Source organism: Mobula hypostoma, chromosome 27, assembly GCF_963921235.1.
Source record: "Mobula hypostoma chromosome 27, sMobHyp1.1, whole genome shotgun sequence".
Lineage (NCBI taxonomy): Eukaryota > Metazoa > Chordata > Chondrichthyes > Myliobatiformes > Myliobatidae > Mobula > Mobula hypostoma.
Genome location: NC_086123.1, coordinates 9,515,775 through 9,528,605, shown reverse-complemented (window position 1 = coordinate 9,528,605; position 12,831 = coordinate 9,515,775).

Here is a 12,831-nt window from a genome sequence, read left to right as displayed (position 1 = left end):
TTAGTATTAAAATGGATTCCGCATTCAGATCATTTAGTGGTCAGTTAACTTTAGGGGGGAAATTAAAGTACTCTGGTTTGATTGTGCTTAATCACAGTATTCGGCGACTTAAAAGCCGACGGCTCCTCTTACCTGTTGAAGTCCGGATCCCAGGTGTCAAACTTCCTACAGGTGTTTATTTCTGATGAGTATGAAGAGCGCTGTGACATGAACGAGCGTGCAAATGGTATAAAGGTGCTTGTTGCTGACGTTTGTGTGGATCCTGTCCGCGGCTTTGCTCTGTGTCCTTTCTTGCAAATGGTCCCCTATAATCCTCAACCTTCGGGCGACCTCTTGCACTTCGGAGCAGTGTTCGCCAGGCCGGCCCGAGCGGCACAAGCACGCCGTCCTGTCCACATCGTCAGCTTGCTGACACATTGCTAACCAACTGCAACTACCGAAAACCTCAAAAGTCAGTGCGTCCGTCGTTAGGAGCTCTATTATTAATTAAAGCTGCCTCCAAGTGTCACATGGCGTTCCGAGGGATTTACATCATCTCTCTCCCCCCGTGTTCAGCTTGTGTTGGAAGGTAATTCTTAACCGTTTAGTTGCTGGACCTATTGTTTTAGTGGATGTTCCTCAGGGCTTCTCGAAATTGCAGGAAAGGTATGATCATGTTGCAGTGAAGTTCCCTTATTTATACTCTTGGACTCTTTAGATTCCGAGACTAACTAGCTGCAGTTTAAAGATGACGAAAGTTTCTGAAATACTTCCTTACGCACATCTGCGGCTCCACATTTTGGAATGGTATTTAATACTATACAAGATATAGTTTTAATAAACCTTTCCTCATTCCCTGTAGAGAAATGGCAGGTTATAGGATGAAAGTAAATACCTCCTCCAAAGTATGCCGGGGGCAGGTAGCGGATTTCCCCCCTAGAGGCACTTTAGGAATTTATACCTGCAAATTTGTCATGTTCTCTGTAGAAAACTAACCAAGCGTGAGATCAAACGATAGAAGTTCTCACAGTTCCAGTGGACATTTAGGAAAGTTTATGTATTTTAATTCGGTGTATTTCAGTTCAATTCGCATCCATCACAGGGCGGATAGACGACATTTTGCAATGTTTTTAAAAGATATTGGAAAGTGTAATTGCCACGCTGAGTGATTGGCGCACGACTACTTCGCACCTTAGAATGCAGGTCAATCTGTTATAAAAGCGACTTTGAGTGGAAAAGTGGTAAACAGCAATAAAGCGATTAAGCCGAATTTTCAGGATAAATTTATCACTTCCTTTCATCCCTCCCACATGCCCCCCGCCCCCCCCCCCGTTTCTCCCAGTTAAAGCTGGCGACTTTTGCTGAAGAATCTTATAATTTGTTACATTTTCCTGCTACTTAAAAATCTCAGGAAGTAAAGTAATATTTCCATTTTCTGACTTTTTATAGGATTCCTGAAGCTAAGCTTATCTGATGTAATGATCTCTCTCTCTCTCTCTCTTTTTCTCTCTTTCTCCCTTTCTCCCTCTTTCTCCCTCTCTCTCACAGTAATGGCCAAGATGAAATCAGGTTGAGGGACAGGAATGGCTTATATAGCAACTGACGGGGTAAAAAACACCTATTTAGAGGTAGTAAATTCTATTAAGTGCGAAAACACATTGCAGACAAATGGCATATCACTTCACTCCACGTAATATCACTTAAGTCGTAAGGCATTGTTGACAGTAGAGAGGAAGTACCTTCCTTTTGTTCAAAGTTGCCAAAGTATTTGGGTCGGTGGGCCAACAGAATACCCGCCATTATTTCTGTATGTTTTAAATTCTGAACTTCCCACTTCGAAAAAACTCACTATTGCGACAGCATCAGTATAAGTATTCACTTTGCAAACCACAAACTCTATCACATCTAAATGAGCTGCCAGAGGAAGTTTAAAGTAAATTTATTATCAGAGTCTATATTTGTCACAATATACAACCCTAACATTCGTTTTCTTGCGGGCACCCACAGTAAATCCAAGTAACTCAATAGAATCAATAAAACACCGCACCCAACAAGACGGACAAGCAACCTAAGTGCAAAATTCAAAGGAAATAATAATAATAAAACAATAAACAATTAAATGTCGAGAGCGTGAGATGAAGTGTCCTTGAAATGTGACTCCATAGTTTGAGGGAGCATGTCAGTGATGGGCCGAATGACGTTAATCACTCTGGTTCAAGGCCTAAAGGCTGAGAAGTGATAACCGTTCCTGACCCTGGTGGTGTGGGTCCTGAGGCTCCCGTACCTTCTTCCTGATGGTTGAGGGGTGATAACCGTTCCTGACCCTGGTGATGTGGGTCCTGAGGCTCCCGTACCTTCTTCCTGATGGTTGAGGGGTAATAACTGTTCCTGATCCTGGTGGTGTGGGTCCTGAGGCTCCCGTAGCTTCTTCCTGATGGTTGAGGGGTGATAACCGTTCCTGACCCTGGTGGTGTGGGTCCTGAGGCTCCCGTACCTTCTTCCTGATGGTTGAGGGGTGATAACCGTTCCTGACCCTGGTGGTGTGGGTCCTGAGGCTCCCGTACCTTCTTCCTGATGGTTGAGGGGTAATAACCGTTCCTGACCCTGGTGGTGTGGGTCCTGAGGCTCCCGTACCTTCTTCCTGATTGTTGAGGGGTAATATCCGTTCCTGATCCTGGTGGTGTGGGTCCTGAGGCTCCCGTACCTTCTTCCTGATGGTTGAGGGGTAATAACCGTTCCTGACCCTGGTGGTGTGGGTCCTGAGGCTCCCGTACCTTCTTCCTGATTGTTGAGGGGTAATATCCGTTCCTGATCCTGGTGGTGTGGGTCCTGAGGCTCCCGTACCTTCTTCCTGATGGTTGAGGGGTGATAACCGTTCCTGACCCTGGTGGTGTGGGTCCTGAGGCTCCCGTACCTTCTTCCTGATGGTAGCAACAAGAAGAGAGCATGGCCTGGGTGGTGGGGATCCATGGAGATGGATGCTGCTTTCCTGCGACTGCGCTCTGTATTCAATGGTGGGGAGGGCTTTCCCGTGATGGACTGGGCCATATTAACTACTTTTTAAAATAGGATTTTCCGTTTAAGGACATTGGTGTTTCCACACCAGGCCGCCATGCAACCAGTCAATACACTCTCCACCAAACATCTATAAAAGTTTGTCAAAGTTTTAGAAGTCAAGCCGAATCTTCGCAACTTCTAAGGAAGTAGAGGCTCTGCCGTGCTTTGTTCGTAATGGCCCAGGACAGAGCCTCTGAAATGGCAACAGCGAGGAGATTGAAGTTGCCGACCCTCTCCACTTCTGATCCCCCGATGAGGATTGGTTCATAGACCTCCGGTTTCCTCCTCCTGGAGTCAACAATCAGCTCCTTGGTCTCGCTGACATTGAGTGTAAGGCTGTTGTGGCAGCACTCGACAGATTTTCAATCTCTCCCCTATATGCCGATTCGTCACCAGGTTTGATTCGGTCAGCGATAGTGGTGTCGTCAGCAAACTTAAACATGGCTTTGGGGCTCTGCTTAACCTGGCAGTCACGAGTATAAAGTGAGTAGAGAAGGGGGTTCATCTCGGAGCCCTGTGGTGCACCTATACTGATACAGATTGTGAAGATGTTTCTGCCAATCTGAAGATGTCCGTGGGAGAGTGCTGCCGACTGGCACATTCTAGGTTGCAGGAGTACGTGCTGAGGGACGCACTGAAACTCGGTGCAGCCACCGCAAGGGCCCGGTGGGGAAGGACCACAGTATAGGTTTCTCCACCCGTGGGAGTGGGAGGGGTCGGTGGGCGGGGAGTATACCCCTCAACAATGATATGGTGAGCTGAACTACTGGAGTGCCACGTGGGTGGCTATAAATACGGATATGTACTGACTATAATGGAAACGTATGTAAAGGATGAAAAGTTATTGAATGGTTTATTGTATATATTTATTTTTGAATAAAGTATATTTTGAATTTTTAAAAAAACTGACTCTGGTTTGCAAGTGAGGAAATCGAGGATCCAATTGCACAAGGAGGTAATGAAGCCAAGGTCTTGAAGCTTATTGATTAGTTAAACAGTTGAGGCAGGTAGAATAACAACTTTTATAAGAAAGTTGGACCGTCACATGGATTGGAAAGGTTATGGGCCAAACGGTGTCAAATGGGCGAGGACATTTTGCTCGGCATGGACCTATTGAGCCGAAGGGCTTATTTCCGTGCAGCGTAAATCAATAACTCAAAACAAAATAAAACAGACCTTTAAAATATATAGAACATAGTAGTTTAAGTTTGCTAAACCGAAGCCTTTCGGATTACAAAATGGTTATACCAACACGTAATGACGTCACACATTCTTCAACATGATAATCAAAATACAGAGTATATTGAATATTCATGTAACGTAATATTTCTAATACTCAAACTCAAAGCAAAGGACGAAAATATCGCCTATTATATAGTGCCTTCACATCATGAGAACATTTTAAACTTAGTACATATATTGTTGAAGTGCATAATTTGACGGCTATATAAGGGAAAAAAACTCTTGCACAGCAAGCCACCACGAACAATAAAGTAGACTTGTCGATTTAGGGTGGAATGCGGCCAAGGCATCAAAGGAATATTTAGTTCCTTTTAATAAACTTCTGTGTGGTAGATGGGATTATCTCATGTGTGGACTGCCTGGGAGTGGCGGGAGGGCTTGGTGGGCGACGAGTTGTGGGATGTACCTGGCGCGGAGCACGCTGGCTTCTTATGGCCTTTCTCGGTGCTCTGTTGGTGTTAACCATTCCACGTCCTGTCCCTTGTGCAGTTTGAACCACGTCTTTCTAACCTGGCTTTACCAAGAAGTGTTAGGGAGCTGTTGTCTTAGATGCTTTTTAAAATGATCCCTTTACGTCAACGCATGCAAGGTTTTGAAATGTTATAAGGCTGACGTGCAACATTGGCGGAGAAACCACTGAGAATCCACTAGATTTTTATTTCACTGTTTAATGCAATAAACAGTCCATTTATTGTTGATGCTTATGTTATTGTGTTGGAGTGTGATAGTGTCTTTACTGCAGGACATATCTTTCCCTTTTTCGTTGCTTTACTCGAATACTTTGTGATAAGCAGTATCTGAGATTCATAAAGGAGTTAAGTGCTGCGTTCAGCTTCTCGACGACCCAGTATCAAAATTTGCAGCGTCGGCAATGTTTCCTATTCCTTATAAGTATCTGTATACTAATCAGAACTACGTGAAACCCCAGAATCGTAATAAGTTGATTTAATTATCCTAAAAGTCACAGCCCCTTCACGCGGACATTCTGCTTGTAGGAGAATTGCATTCCCCGTTGGGAACATTACAACTAACTTTCTGTAACAGCTTTGATTAAGCACACACAACCGTGGTAAAGAGGTTGTGAAAGACGCTGGGTAAAGTTTTCGCCTTCCTGCTTCAACGGAGGAACGCTGATTGTATGCTAAGTTTGTTGGTGCACCGCAGAGCACGCGAAGGCATCACGTGAATGCCCCATTCCATTCACCCGCGACTCGGACAATAAATTTAAGAATAAAATGTTTTAATATACACCAAAGCAGAGGCGAAGAAGTCGTGTCGTTGGTATCAAAATGATGCAATGATTATTCAAACTGTATGGAAAAAACAGACCCTGTACTTCCCATTCTCAGCTTTCCTAAAAAAAAGTTATGAGCTCCTTAGCCTTGCATGATTGATTTACCAAGGAACTTTGTAATGCCTTGGACTTTTGATTACACCGAACCACAACAGTGACCTGGAAAGTGGAACTTCAGAAAACTGAAACTTCAGGAACTCCCGCCCTTCAGGCTCCTTTAAAGTTGGGCTGATGGAAATTAATTATATGATACTTTATATTATTCTCCTTCAGTTTTTCCACGTTTTCCTTCTTGTGGACATTTGGCGGGTGGGTGATCTGTCAGTTTTTTGCGTGTAGGGGGAGTGGGGGTTTGATGCAACTGTCGCTGTTTCTTTTGCGAGTGAGGGAGGTCGGGGATTGTTATTGTCGCTGTTTTTCTGCGGTGGAGGGGTTGGGGATTTATTGCTATTGTTGCTTTTTCCCTGCGGGGGGAGGGGAGGTGGATTTGCTGCTATTGTCGCTGTTTTTTTTTCTCAGCGCAGGATTTTGGGGTTTGCGAGTTTTGTTTGTTTTTATTTTGGGGGGTGGGCGTTGATGTCTTTTCGTTCTACAGCTCCCACGGTCTTTCGGTATTTCATGGCTATCTGGAGAAGACAAATATCAGAGTTGTATTGTACATGCACACTTTGACAATAAAATGAACCTTTGATCCTTTGAATGTGGAATACTTATTCACCTCCGTTGGTGCAGAATTGCGCTCCTCCAACATATTATGTAAGTTTTGCTCAAGATTTCCAACATCTACAGAACCTCTTGTGTTTATGTTTTTGCGATTGTAAAGAATTACTTACAATAGGTAAGAGACTGTATATAATTTGATTCTGTGATGGTTGTTTACAAAATGTTATACATCACTGAAATGGAAATAATTTTAGTGATAAATAAAAGTATCAATTTCCCTTTTTTATGGGAAAAACACCGCTGTTATCAAATGTTATGGACTGACGTTCAAGAACACCATCTGCGGTCACAATATACACCACAAAAGGTAAATTCGGCCCGTTCTGTTTTCTGCGCGCCGCTAGAAAGAAAAGATGGATTTGCTGCGTTACAGTATTTAAGAAAACCCTGTCGGGACGTGTCATGTCGGCATTTCAGCTCCTGAGTTATGTGCCAGAGAAATGTCTATCAGCGAATTAATTCTCATTTAAATGTCATATAAACCAAAAGACTTTCCTAAGTGTCCAGTGAGAATATATAATACTGTTTCCATTATTTAGCAAGTGTTTAGATGAAGTGATTTGCTGCAGGTTTAAATGGAAAACGATTTAGGTAGGCCAGTGCCAAAGGTTTGAAGTGAAGTTTTAGGTTGCCAGAAGTTCTGATCGAAGCTGGAGTGGCAGTGATAGCACATGCAGACTTCATGTTCAGATTATCAAAAACATGTAACTAAATGCCGGGGACCATTTAAGTCAACATCGGAACAAGGATCTCGGGGTTAAGATGATCTTTCGGAATGGAAAACAAACTCATCTGCAACATTAATTATTGACACAGTCTCCAGTGAGAGTGGTAACGTGCGAGCAAATCCTCACCTGATGGATTCTCCATCCACAACTCTCCAGAAAATCATCTCCCACTTCCACTCAACCCCCGAAAGAACACAGAAAAGTACAGCACAGGAACAGGCCCTTCTGCCTGTGATATCTGTGTTGACCATGATGTGAATTTAAAGAGCGCGTCGTGTATGCATATGATCTACACCCCGCCCCCATTCCCTGTGTGCCTCTCTAAATGACCCTTGTATATTGCTGTCATATTTACTCCCATCATGTCCCCGGGTAGCGCATTCCAGGCACCTATCACTCTCTGTTAAAAAAAACCCTGTCAAGTAAATCCCCTTTAATATTCCCCCTTCTTATTGGCGTTACTATTTGACATTTCCATTCCAGAAAAAAATCTCTCTATCCTGTCTCTCAAAATTATAAATACTTTTTTTTATCGAGTAGCCCCTCAACTTCTGACAAACAACAGAAAACAATATTAAGTTTGTCTAATTCTCTTATATAGCTAATACTTTCTAATCCGGGCAACATCCTGGCGAACTACTTCTGCAACTTCTCCAAAGCCTCCAGATCTTTCATGCAGAACCGCACACAATATTCCAAATGTGGGCCCAGGCATTCTGTTGCAAAGACTTGCCAACTGACTGATGAAAGAATGCGTGCATTGTGTTTTCTTCGCTGCCTTATTTACTAATGTGGCTGCTCTCGGGCACTTATAGACTTGCACCCCAAGATCAATGTCCTGTCAATTGTGGTATATTTTCTAATTGCCTAAAGTGCAACTTTCACTTATTAGCTCTGCCCACGTTTCCAGCTGTGTCCTTTGACAGCCTTCCTTTCTATCCACAGCTCCACGTTTTCTTGTCGTCTGCAAAATTATTAATCAGCCTCCCTACATTTTTCTCCAAATTTTCCCTAGCAACACGAACAAAATGCTGATGGAACGCCGCAGGTCCGGCAGCATCTATGGAGAAGAATAAACAGTAGACGCTTCGGGCTGAGGTCGTTTATTCCTCTTTATAGATGCTACCTGACGCGCGGAGTATCTGGCCCAGTTCTGAAGACCTGTGCCGACCAACTGGCTGGTGTATTTACGGGTATCTTCAACCTCTGTTGCATTCTTTTGTGCACTTTATGTAGTCCCGTGTAGGCCTGAAGTCTAATGTAGTTTTGTGTTGTTTCAGGTAGTGTAGTCTAGTTTTGTGTTGTTTCAGGTAGTCTAGCGTAGTTTTGTGTTGTTTCAGGTAGTGTAGTTTTGTGGGCACGTGGCCAAGTGGTTAAGGCATTGGTCTAGCGACCTGAAGGTCGTGAGTTCGAGCCCCAGCCGAGGGAACGTGTTGTGTCCTTGAGCAAGTCATTTAATCACACAGTATTCTGCGACGACACTGGTGCCAAGCTGTATTGGTTCTAATGCCCTTCCCTTGGACAACATCGGTGGAGAGGGGAGACTTGCAGCATGGGCAACTGCTGGTCTTCCATGCAACCTTGCCCAGGCCTGCGTCCTGAAGACTTTCCAGGCGCAGATCCATGGTCTCGCAAGACTAACGGATGCCTTATAGTGTAGTCTTGTGTTGTTTCACGTAGTCTAGAGTAGTTTTGTGTTGTTTCATGTAGCACCATGGTCCTGGAGGATCGTTGTTTTTACTGTGTACTGTACCAGCAGTTATGGTTGAAATGACAATAAAAGCGACTTGACTTGACTTGACTCTCGCTCCGGGAGGGTGTGGTACCGCCTGCTTCAAACAGGCTTCAATCGTACCGCTGTCCAAAAAAAAGTGTCCTAACCTGTCTAAATGACTATCGTCCAGTGGCACTTACATCCACAGTGATGAAATGTTTTGAGAGGCTCATGCTGCAGCAAATCAGCTTCTGGCTGAATGGCGATTTGGATCCGCTCCAATTCGCCTACAGAAGCAACTGGTCTACAGTAGTTGCTATCTCGATGGCTCTTCACACAACCCTGGAACATTTGGACAGCAAAGATGCGTACATCATGATATTCTTTATCGATTACAGCTTGGCATTAGTGGTGCATTTTAACACCACTATTCCCTTAAAACTAATCTAGAAATTCGCCCCAGCATTTTGTGTGCGTCGCTCTAAATTTCCAGCATCTGCAGAAACTCCAGTGCTTAAGGTATTTCCTAGGCCTGCAGTCGTTAGTGCCAATCACGCCTTACTGCAATTAAGTGCAAACTTGCTTTCAAAGTGGGTGTAGAACTGAACCATCGGGAAAAAGTAAAAGAACAGCAAAAAAAAACTAACTGATGTTGCACATCCTTCGTCCGGTGGTTATAAAGAGGAAGCCTGCTACAAAATAAATGTTGTGACTATTCCGTACAGTCCTGCACCATAATATCTACCACGCGTCGGTGCTACGTGCGTCCAGGTGTGTTTAAAAACGTCGTGCAGCTGTGTCCCAAACGTTACCGACAGCATTGTGTATTGTAAAAGAAAAGACGGGGAATATATAGCTGGGCTTGACTGTGGACAGTAAAGCGAGACTTGCATTTGTCAAACACATTTCTCAGCCGCAAGTGTTTAAGGGCTAATACATGCATACAAATCTGATATAGGGTCAGAAAAGTTCTTGGAAAATCTTTCGCACACTATAGCCGCCCGTAAGCAATAGGACATAAAACGGGACAGTATTTAAAGATAGTGAAATTAAATAGATTTTCGAAGAATGTGTTTCGCCTGACCACTATAACCAGTAATGCTTCGTAAGAGGTCCTGATGGTCGTCTTTGAAACGTATATCGTTCACAAGAGGGCAAGGATTTCTTATTTTTCTTAAACAATGATAAAGTGATGAAACTCTTAACACTACTGCCAAAACAGAGGGTTTGTTCGGATGGATAAACCTTTTAGAGTCATATAATAATAAAGCCCAGAAATAGGCCCTTAGGTCGAACTGGTCCACAGCATCCTAAATATCTTCTTCACCATCCTATCTGCTTAAATTGCTTCTTTCAGCGAATTTTGCACGTGTACTTCCGATCCTGGCTTCCCATTACGTCCAAGGCTCACTTGGTCACGCCCTGCGGGTTTGCCTATCTTACCGGTAATTTCTTCATCGTAATATGCATATTGGGTGGCGGGGTGCAGATACATCTCTACCAAAGGAGATGCAAGGCGCTCCTTCCTTCCGTTAGCCTGTGGGTCACCCCTGGGCAAGATGTAGCACTTGCTTAGCTCCCCCTCCCCCAGTTCAGAGTCACGTGATGCCATGGGAGCAGGTGTGGATGGTTGTATGAGCAACCGGCGCATATCACAAGTCCTGGTCATGTGACCACTGACACCATGCAAACAATCGCTGAAGAGTATTGATAATGGCTGGGCTCACCCATCTTGTGAAGACTCTGCCCAGAAGAAGACAGTGGCAAAGCACTTCAGTAGAAAATTTACCAATGACAATCGTGGTAATTTAACCATGATCTGCTACTTAAGGAGTTCTCAACCTTTTTTATGCCTTGGAGCCTTAACATTAACCGAAGGATCTGTGGTCACCAGGTTGGAATCTCCAAGCTGACATCATCTGAAACAGCACATAATGATTATGCATTTAACCTAAAACCTGGGTACTTACTACTCTAATGCCTTTACCATCCAGGATAGTCTTCTTAGGAAACAACCAAGAGAAGTAGACATTAAAAATATCTGATGCCTCCTGCAGCTCCACACATGAGGTCCTGATGGTCTTCAAGAGGATCTAGTTTCTCCCTAGTCACCCTTTTACCGATAATATAACTGAAAAAACTCCTTGGGATTATAATTAATCCTAGCTGTCAAAGCCCTCCTCTTGGCCTCCTGATTTCCCCTTTCAGCCTGGTCCTAAACTTTTTAAATACCTTCAAGGATTTATCCATCCCCAGCAGCCTTAACATGATGAACACTTCCTTATTTTTCCTGTCCAGTGCCTTGATATCCCTCTTTAGCTAGGGCTCCCTGAACTTGCTATGTCCACCTTTCACACTAACAGGAATATGCAGCACTTTTCTAAAAGCCTCACACATGCCAACTATCCCTTCGCCTTTAAGTACTCACCCATTCAACCCCAGCTAGATCCGAACTAAGGCTGTCAAGGTTGGCCTTGCTCAAGTTCAGTACTTTAACCTGTCGATCTGGTCTAACTTTTGCTGTTCCTATTTTAAAACTAATGGAGTTGTGGTCACTAGACCCAAAGTGCTTCCCAGCAGCTACTTCAGTTACTTGGGCCTGCCTCATTCCCGAAGAAGAAGTCCAGCTTTGCTCCTTCCTGAGCAGACTCGCTATATGTTGGGTGAGGACGTTGTCTTGGATATACCACACATGTTCTATGCTATCCAGGCCCTGGGAGGTACAGTTGATACTGGGAAATTGAAACCTCCCACGAGCAGTACCCTACTATTCTCACAGCACCTGCAATCTTTCAACACCTCTGCTCCTCACGTTTCTGCTGATTATTGGGGAGGGGGCAGGGTCTAAAATATTGTCCTACCAAGGTGACCAGTCCCTTCTTCATTCTAAGTACTATCCAAATGGCCTCAAGCATATCCACTCCAGGCATTGCTGTTATTCCCCTCCTCGTCAAAAAAGCAACACCCCCTCCACCTATACCTGTTCCTCCGGTAGTTTCATTTCAAGGTACGTAAACCCTTAATCTAAACCCCAAGATATTTGCATCACAGAAAAGATTAAAACATTCTGTTATCAGATAGATGTACATGGGCCACACAGAGTAGCTGATCATAACTTTTGAAACAAATGCACTTTTTATTTAAAATTAAAAATAAAAATAACTTCAATATGGATGTACATGTTGTATTTTTGACATTTGGTGACACTCGTCATGAAATAATAGAATGCTGGAATCCATGAATGAGCTGGCAGAATGGGCACGCAAGTGGCAGATGCAATTTAGATTCAGATTTAGTTATCACAGGTACGTCGAAGCACACAGTGAAATGAGTCATTTACATTAGCAACCAATGCAACCCGATGATGTGCTGGGGGCAGCTTGCAAGTGTCACCTTATATTCCGGCGCCAACATAACATGCTCACAATGCTCGGGAGAACAGCACAGAACACAACAAGAAACAAAACAGCAACAGCAAACAGGTCTTTTTCATCAATTCAAAGTGGTATAAAATGGGCAGGAAAAAAAAACACAAAAAGAAGTCAATTTAGACAAATGACATGGATCTAAAAGGTACATAGGAACAAAGGGATGTAGACTACATATGCATAAATGCTGACAGGACATGTTAAGAGAGCAGTTAGTAAAATATCCAGGATTCTGGGCTTCTGAAGTAGAGGCAAAGAACTCCATAAGATAATGCTGAACTTCTACAAAGTAATGGTTAGACCATAACTGGAATACTGCATTTAATTCTGGTGACCTAAAGTGGAGGAGGTGAACAGATTACATTAAAGACACTCTAGAATAGTTCCTCAATTAAAAATTTCAATGGAAGGATTAGGGTGAAGAAGCTGAATTTATTTCCTTTGGAAAAGCAGGAAGTTTAAAGGAATTTTACAAGATAAAGAAATAATAAATAGGAAGAAGCTGCTTATAGTAGTGGATGTTTCAAGGTGCAGGAGGTCAGACTCAGTGTTGGATAGGAGACTCAGTGGAGCAAGACTTCAAATAATTTCTATTTAGAAATCGGCTATGATCTGGAACCCCTGGAGGGATGGTGGAAACAGTCAATTAGTTTGGCATTTGACAGA